Source organism: Rhamphochromis longiceps, linkage group LG13 (genome assembly GCF_057381845.1).
Source record: "Rhamphochromis longiceps isolate RC_006_pf linkage group LG13, R_longiceps_female_GT1.1, whole genome shotgun sequence".
Classification (NCBI taxonomy): Eukaryota; Metazoa; Chordata; class Actinopteri; order Cichliformes; family Cichlidae; genus Rhamphochromis; species Rhamphochromis longiceps.
In genome coordinates, this window is record NC_140569.1 from 3,445,020 (window position 1) to 3,454,480 (window position 9,461).

Consider the following 9,461-nt stretch of genomic DNA (forward strand, 5'->3'; position numbering starts at 1 on the left):
GACAACCCTCTCTTCTCTAAGTACACTTCCATCATGTCTATCCACTCATGAACAGAGTACTTATCCGCATCATCACCTCTGTACATAGGTGGGTCTTTGATATCTTGTCGGACCACTAAGTTCACTTTGGAGAGGTCGAGAGTGGTGTCAGGGCTCTTAACTTTGGGGGACTCGGCTGGAGCTGTCTGGTTTGGACCAAGTGGGACTTGACTGGATAGTAGCCGGCTAGCGATTGATTCACCTATCTGGGTTCCCAATTCACCAATGAGCTCACGTAGCTCTTTGTGTGTGCTGTCGTCGCTCAAAGCAGGGGTTGAGGACTGGCGCTCATGAGCTTTATTTCGAATAATGTCATCTGACTCTGCTGGCTCATCACGCGACATTATAGACCTGTCTCTCACTTCATCTGCCCCAGACAGTCTCCAACCTCTCCCAGCAACTGGCGTGAAAAGGTTAAAGGAGTCTTGGCCCCTACCAGCCATGTTGCTTACAGGAGGTTAGCAATAACTACAAAGGGGATCAGAAACAAAAGGAATACAAAAATACCTATCACTCAGAAAAATACAACACAAGTAAACACGGCTCAGTTAGACTCTAACAGGTGTAACTGGGAGAAATGCCTACTAACAGAACACTGGAAATTTTTTGCTGACCCACAGAATAATTTTACTTATATTACAGGTGTCGGAAGTGTTCAGCTCAACCTCAGCGATCGGCAGCGGCTGATCAGATGCATCCGGGTCACGGCACCACTTTTATGTAGCAGATGTGAAATGGTCGACTGCGTTGTGACAACAGACACGGACTGGCTGGAAACAGGGTTTATTCCTATAAAACAGAGTGCAGCAGCAAAATCAGTGTCACACAGCGGCAGCAGGCTTCTCCTCACCCAGTGTGGAGTCCGTACAGCTCTGCTTGCATCATATAAAAGAAAATACAACTTATCAAAATAATAATTTTCACAACCGCCACTTCAAAATCAAATATTACAGTGGGGTAAAACAGAGACAATTATGGAATCACTAACAATAACGTATAACATTCAAATTCCCATTAAAATAGGTCAATTGCATAATACATATTCAAACAACTTTTTAACTCTTCCCAACATGGCTGAAGATACTGCTCAGAGCACAGCCTCGGGACATGAGCTCATTATACACATAAAACAAAAACTACACATTTACACATACCTATAAAACAGAGTGCAGCAGCAAAATCAGTGTCACACAGCGGCAGCAGGCTTCTCCTCACCCTGTTTAACACAAGTCAGTTCCACACAAACGGATGATACAACAGATAAAGCGCAGTTCCAAATATCATTTTTCTCACTCAAAGCGATTGAAAACACTTTGAGAGCTTTTAACCCTAGGAGCCAATACTTAACAAAGACAAATACACCGAATTTATATGGATAATTTAGTACAGGGAGAAGAGCTACAGAAAGCGTGCCTCACCAGTGTGGAGTCCGTACAGCTCTGGCTAGGAAACCCCACACCCGCAATGTGGCCGCAGGTGGCGTTACACTGATTAATGTCCCACTTCAACAATAACACACGGAACCTTAGTTCCACAAAAATAAAGTTCACACAATAAAAAAGTATAACCTATGTACAATACAGTTTTGAGAATGTTCACAATTCGTACATTATATCTCAGCTACACGTGGACACTCAGGTAAACACACAGTCTGCTGGCTCCACAGCAGAAATCTGTGTTTTTGGCCTCTAAATGCATCAGATGGCATAATTTGAAGTGAAGAAGTGATTAATAATATTATGAGTGATCTAAAGTTTGAAAAGGGAAAAGCAGCGCCAAAGAGGAAGGATCAGCATGAATATCTTATCAGGAGGCTATTTTTCATGAGCTTTGGTTTCCAGTACAAACTTTAGAAACCAGACGTGACCATCTTCCTGTCGTTCATGTCGTGGATGTTCGTTTTGAGCAGTTTCAAATAACCCTGTGAGGTTCTGTACAAGTAACACTGCTGTGCAGGCGTCACACTGCTCCAAACGCTACATTTCAGACAGTTATTCTTCTCTTGGTACATGTCAGGCTAAAAAAGCTCACATCTGCTGTGCAAATTGAGTCAGCTGAAGGGAGGAGGGGCCTAAAGGGGGAGGAGCTGTGAATGTATTGTCATGACTATGAATGTAAATGACCATGTACAGTATAAAAAAAGATGGAGCAGCTTTCTGGTCTGGAAAGTGAAGGCGGTGCAGAAGTGTTTTAAACTTTCATTCTTTATAAAAGCAAAAAGATTTGCACGGGCAGCAGTCTAAGTGCACGAGACCAGAAGGGGATTTGTTCCAGTTTGTTCTAGGTCAGCAACGTAAGAAATAACTTTACTTTTATAGCACTTTTCAAAATGACTGGAGCTCTCAGGCTCGGTGAGCAGGGCTGGTACTGACTGCCCCCCTCTCCTCAGAGTCTGCAGACCGAGTTATGCTCACTGCCAGGAGTAAGGTCGACAAAATGTTTAATACATTGAATTAGTAATCGCAGAGCATTCACTGAGGCAGGAGAGGCTGCAGAATATATTAAGTACAGCTGTGTATCATCTGCATAGCATTGGTGAGTCTGTCCAATAGCAACGGAGATTCCATAAAACCATAAACTACATGACCAAGGGCCACATATATGAACACAAAGCAGACCTGGACTGGATTGAGCCCTGGGGGGTCTCCACATGAGGACTGCATATGGGAGCATTCATGGGTTGGTAATATGAGTTTTAAATGATCTGTCAGATGATGAAAACCAGTTGAGAGCAGTGCCAATGATGCCTGCACATTTCTTACTAAGGATGGCATGACTGGTATCAAAGACAACAGGCAAGTGAAGTATTCTCACCGTTGTCCAAGTGCATTACAATATCATTAGTAAATCCCAAGGATTTTGGAAATAAATGGCACTTTGAAAATTGACCTGTAATTATCTAAAACAGTGGTATCTGCCGTGGGAAGGTGTCAGGTAGAACCACTTTAATGGATTTAGGTTGGCTATTATTATCAGGTGGGCAAGAAAAAGGGTCTATATGTGAGGGAATATCCAGAAGGTTTATTGTAGAAATCAGTTTAAACTCAAACCTACTGGGTCAGAAACTTGGGAGGCAGGATGAAAGTGTAGAACCTTCAGCTGTGACCTGATACTGTCAGCAAAGAAACTTTGGGCTGCAGCACGATCCAGCATTAAGGATTACTTTGAACTGAATCATGCAAAGCTACCCTAACAGTGTCCAAGAATAAAAATAGATCTATTCTGGAGAACAAGGCTTAAATGGAACAGTTGATCTTCCAAATATACCAAGTTTCAAGCACAACTGAACCAAAGGCAGAGAACCACAAGCTGTTTAGTTTTTTGCATTTTGCGAGACTGTGCATTAGTTCGTTGAACAGTGGACACAGTATCTGGTACAACAGTGATGCTACAAATCTGCAGCTCACAGATTTCAAAGTGCGATGAATACCTTTAATGTAAAACAGTTTGTTTTCAGTATGAAACCAGCTTTAGATGGCAGAGTTTTGTGAAGACTGCTGCTCTGGTGTTGGATAGCACTGTTGTGTCGGTGCCAGGGTTTGTAGTTCATGATAATTAACCAAACTTTCACAAGTCTGAATGTTGTAATGGCAGAGCAGGTGTTGCATAGTATCAAAAGTGCATATAAACCAGTGTGTGTGTGTCTGTGTATTTTATGATTGCACAGTCTTTGCATTGGTACAATGCCAGATGCAAACAAAGAGCGGAAATATACCGAGGGACGTCTTGCAAAATGAAACAGACCTTGAGATCGTGACCTTAAACGCACAACAATTTTGCGTGTTGCATAAATACTTTTATTTTTCTCTCTGGTCCGTTAACCTGAGATGAACCTTGCACCACAGCCAACAGTGAAATCAGCTGAAAGGTTAGTTACCTACATTGAACTACTTACCAATCGAGTCTTTGGGCAGTTTTGTTGGAGTGATAATGGAGAGAAAAAAATAAAGCATAAAAACACTGAAGGGTTAATTCCATCTTGCATTTGGTGATTTGTGTTTGATTTATAAAAGTTTACAAGCTGATTATGTTAACACAGTTACCGTAAACCTCGTTTCAACATCAAGATTTATTGTGTCATCAGAAACGGCAACACTCCCTAAAGCAGCGTTTGTGGGTTTTTTGGCTACAAGCCTGCAAAACTGACTCTGCGGGTTTCAAAAGTGAAAAGCCAGTTATTACATAGCAGATGGAGATACTGGGTTTTTTTGCCCATGAGTAAGGATAACAATCATGGAAACAGAGGAATGAATAACTTTATACTGGTTTCTAACAAAGAGACACCAGCAGCAAAAACCAAACAAACCTGAACATTTCAGCATGCAGCAGAAAACCAAGAACATTACTGTGTCATTCTTGACCCTGGATTTGTTTTAGTTCTGCAGGCTGCAAAAAAAGTGTTCATTCGAAACGACCTGACGAACACGTCACGTGTGCGAGAAAACCAGCTGACCTACATGTCGTCTCTGATTTTGATCTGTTTCGTATGCTTCGATATAAAATGTAATTCTGTTATGAAGATTTTGAATGACAATGACAAATCTTAATATTTTGCTATGCATTTCTTTGCCATTTTCCTGTCACGTGTGGAGGAGGACGGGAGATCCTGTCACACCTGAAAATAAACCACATGACCCAACATGCTGCTGATGAGCTTAATTAGAAAAGAGCATGGTTATTATAGGCATGTATCGTTGTGTGGCAGGTTATTTTGTCTTGATGAAGGTTGAGGTCAGCAGGTCAAGACGCCCGTAAATTCTCCCTGACGTCCATCATTCTCAGGAATGCCCGCCGTCCGTTTGTCCTGCATTCATTTGACACACTGACCTTAAAGCTGCAGCCTGATTCACAGACGGGAGCAAAAGAAGGATTTCATTTATTTTACTTTTTTAAAAATTAGACATCAGCATTTCTTTTTAAATGGCACTGCCTTGAAGAAACACTCGGCAACAGTTACAAAAGAGGAGGAGGAGGAAATGTGCAATATTTTATTTCTCTGAAGTGACAATAGAAGGTGGGGTGAAGGTAAACAATGCAACTTTAAAAAGCTGTTGCATGCATCTCCTCCTCCTCCTCTGATGAGTGCAGCAGGTCAGATGAAGCTGAAGAAAGAAGAAACTCCTCCCTGACTGCTCAGATTGCTTAAAAAAATCAGTTCCTTCTCGATGCCCCAGAGCTTCAAATGAAAAGGAGAAAAACTGAAACAAAAAGATTTTAACTTCTTCATTTCTGTCATTTCCTCTGTGTTTCAAGCAGTGCCACAAATTTCTAAACACGCCTGAAATCGGAATATTGAAAATACCCCACCTGACTGTATTTCCCGAGCCTCTGAGAGAACTTTAACCTTAGAAAGGTTAAAGAGGTCATGCAGTTTCATCTCTGCAGCTTTATTTCTTCACAAACATGCAAACAGAAAAGCGCAGTCCCAACCTCTGCTCAAGTTTAATCAACACCTTCTCTTATTGGAGATCATCCACCCTGAAGCATAAAAATAAACAGTAGCAGCATATCATGGAGGAACACGACGTCTTTGTGGAGGAACAGCGTGTTTGTTTGATCTGAGCAGACTGACCGACCGTCGGTGCCATGAGCTCTGGCCTGATCAGAACACAGTAACTGAAGCCTGCACTTTAAGTGGTCATGCTTTACTTCAGCTTCCATCTCCTCCCAGCCATGAGCATTTGTAGCATGAATATAAGATATAGATGGTTACCATCAGATTTTTGGGGTTTGGGTGTAGAACTTCTCCTCATGATGGATGTAAACATGATGCCAAGAGAGATAATTACTTTTATTAATTTCACTTTTCTGTGCTTGTTTTATTGAAGTACGATGCAAAGTTACATGTTTTTAATGTTTGATGTTTTTACATTATATTTAAGTCAGTGTGCCAAGCTCAATAGTGCCACTACAGCGAGTCAGATGAGTTAGTCCACTTATTTATGGCCAATGGTTGGACTTGATTAAGCTGTGCACACATTAATAAACAAATACAGTCGTTTTGAATGTTCACACATTAGTGATGGTGAGGTTAAATAGAATAAAACACTCTAAAATATTAAAACGTTATCCTAAAAAATGATCAAATGGTGCAAACTTGCCTGTAATATAAAAGAACCCCGCGGACTGCTAAAGCAGAGGTTAGCTGACACACTGCCATGACCTCTGCCTTTTAAAAGCATCAGCTGGTGTCTACCTTCGTTCATTCCACCCCTGCCCTCAGAGTCTGCAGTCCGAGTTATGCTCACTGCCGCATATCTGGCATAGATATTGTTTACATGAGGGGTAAGATAGCTCTCCTCTTGCATCAGATACTAAGATACTGACATTGTCTCGTGGGCGGGGCATTTGAAATATTGCCATGAAATGATGACACCAGAAACACATTCAAAGAGAATATTCCTTACCTCTTTGAGGGGCTGCATTTGTTACAGTGACGAGGGAGAAACAAGAGAGTTAGCAGGTCTTAAATCGGAGCATTGACCACTATTGCCGATTATAGCATGAATTCTGAGCTAGCTATAGCTTTGATGCTACCTGACAGGCTGTCTCAGGTTGTAATGCAGCTTTTTAAAGACGCTGCATGCGTCATATCAGTAAATCGTTACTTGAGTGTTGGGAGTGAAAGGAATATGGTGACTGACACTAAGAGCGATGCTAAAATTACCAGTAACTCCAAGAACCCGATCACATTGTAACCTCATTTTAACTCAACCCAGCCAAGCAATGTTGGTGCTAACCACAGAGAAACCACACAAGAAGTGCCACAAAAAAGTAAATATCAGGGAGTTAAAACCAAAAACAGGACGTGGCTGATAAACCTGTGGTTTACTCTGTGCCATGCCTTCATTTTCTCTCCCCTCTATAGTTTTGTCTGTTTTCCTGCACTTAATTATATAAACTCGTCTTATTACCGAGACACCAGCGGCACTGAACTGAGCGGCAGTGTCCGACTTCACGGGATAAGAATGTGTAAATACTCATTTCATAGAAGACTGTTGGCACACTGAACCCCACAGCAAGACATGTTATTTATTAGGTAACTGAAAATGCTCCAACATCTTTTGACAGACATGGTGAAGAGATTTGTTTCAGTTACTCTGATATGTAATCTGACATGAACTGGCACTGGAGCGCAGTAAGAAGGTTGTGGGTTCCAATCTTGTGGTGATTCGGAGCCACTCTGTGCAGAGTTTGCATGTTTGCTCTGTGGGTTTAAGTGGCTTTGGTAGTTTGTTCTGTGCCTGCCTGCATGAATGCATGTCTGGAGACGTGACCTGGTTAGTTTACAGCAGTTTTAAAAATAAACAAAAACTGTAGCTCCACATGAACACATGAAGGACTTTAACTGTGCCACACAAGCCCTAACAAGCACTCAGTGCTGATCTCTGGATGTGACAGTACCCAAACCTGATACAGGTGTTATTATACAATGTTTGAATCTCTGGGACTTTTTTGTTGTCTATTGGAAACCACTTAATTAACTGACGAGACTCACTTTCCAACCTAAACAGTCTGGAGATGAAAACTGTTTCTGCAGGACTCTCCCGTCAGTGTGATGAGGAAGAAGTGACGAAGCTAGAGAGCTGCTTATGTAACAGCGCTCTGTGCCAGGACTTGTTTATCCTGCACTGAACCACATTGTTGAAGTCTGTGAATCTGTCGAGTCAGACCCCGAAAGCCCTCCAAACCACGGCTGGGCAGAGCCCTCGCTGCACAACGCAGGCTGTTTATTCACATCTGGAGCAGAAACAACAGGAGCTTGTGGAGCTCTGGGCGTAGTTTCAGAGACAAACTTTATTGTGAGGAGGAGAAAAGTGGGTTTAAAAACGAAAATGTTCCTGCTTTTTCCTGGACACAGAAAGCTCATGATGCAGTAATCTGAACAAGACATGAATAAACAGGTACACTTTTATAGATTTAATACAGTTTATTGTAAGGTTTCCCGTCTAGGTTGTAGAGTTTCTACATAAAGTTCAAAATGACACCAACTGCTTCAGTGTTTTACTGTTTTTGATTGAAGCTTCTTCAATAGGTGCAAAAAACTTTAAAACATTAGAAATGTTTTGTTCTAGCAAAGCAAAATTATGTTTTTTCCATTTGCAAATCTTTTCCCATATAAGGAGATAAATGAATACCATTGTTTGGATTTCCTTCACACAAACAGTGCAGTTCATAATGTGCAGTTTTATTCCCTGCAGGCCCAAACAAGTCAGTCTGTTCTACTTGACACACGTGTGCACACACATTCGAGGCTGAAGGTTTCCAGGGTTGGCTGAGGACAGCCGCCTGCAGGAAGGAAATCTACAGCAACTTTGCAGCGAAAGGATCAGCAGAGCGTGTGATGGTGGTAAAGTGTGTCCTGGTAAGGAGAAGCCTTCCTACCACACACTCACACGGCTTTCTGCATTTTACCGACTTTCTGTGCAGTTGTGTTCTTTCAGTTTTAGACAAGAATGGGAAACTTTAAAAACAGTGTGGTCTCATGTTCAGCAACTCCTTGAGTGAGCAGTAAAGAGCTTGTGTTGGTGCTACTGCAGGAGTTTCATACTTTAAGTAACCTGAAGCAGAGATCACAGCATGAACAGGGCACTCTGTGTCACAGTGAATCCAAATACCTTTGGCAGGGTTCATATGTGCAGGACAACATCACTCACTCCACCCGTTCCCATCATGCTGGGAATGTGATCACAATGGCACCAACTGTGTCTCAGCCACACCTCCACTAACCTGCGTTCACCTTGAGTCGTTCACACGTTCACTCCGTGCTTGCACAGATGTGTTCACATAGTCAGAGGATGAACAGCAGTTGCAAAATGCACGTCGCCATGTGTGAGTAGTGAAGAAAAATGAGGGCAACAAACAATTTTTCAGCCTGAAGGCGACCACGCCCTCTGCTGCTGCGACACCGCTGCAAGTTAGCTAGCTAGCTCAGAGCTACTACACTACAGTGTAAACAGTAAAATTCAAATGGACGATTTAACTATTCTCAGTAATTATGGAGGGGCTCAGAGTAGAGCCATTGATCCTCCTCATTGAAAGAACCAGGTAGTTTTGGCTGACTAGGTTCTGGAGCTGACTGGGTTGCCCCTCAGCTGGGGTGTTTTGGGAATGTTCCACCCAGGATACACTGGAAAGGTGTCTTCCCGAAAGTGCTGGAAGAGGATAAGTGGCAGAAAATCGATTGATGGATTAAAAAAGCCCACTGTAACCAGTTGCTGTTGTTTTTTTTTGATTAGCTACAATCAGCTGACCGTGTCTGCCACCTTCTTTGTCTCCTTTCTTGTTGCCAGGCTGTGTTAGAATGGAGATCTATGTGTATCTGTGCGGGCCACCCTCTCCACATGACATGTTACAGCTCGCACACAGTGATCATAAAATATGTTGCCACTGCCCTCACATGTTACCAGTCAGTGCAGACT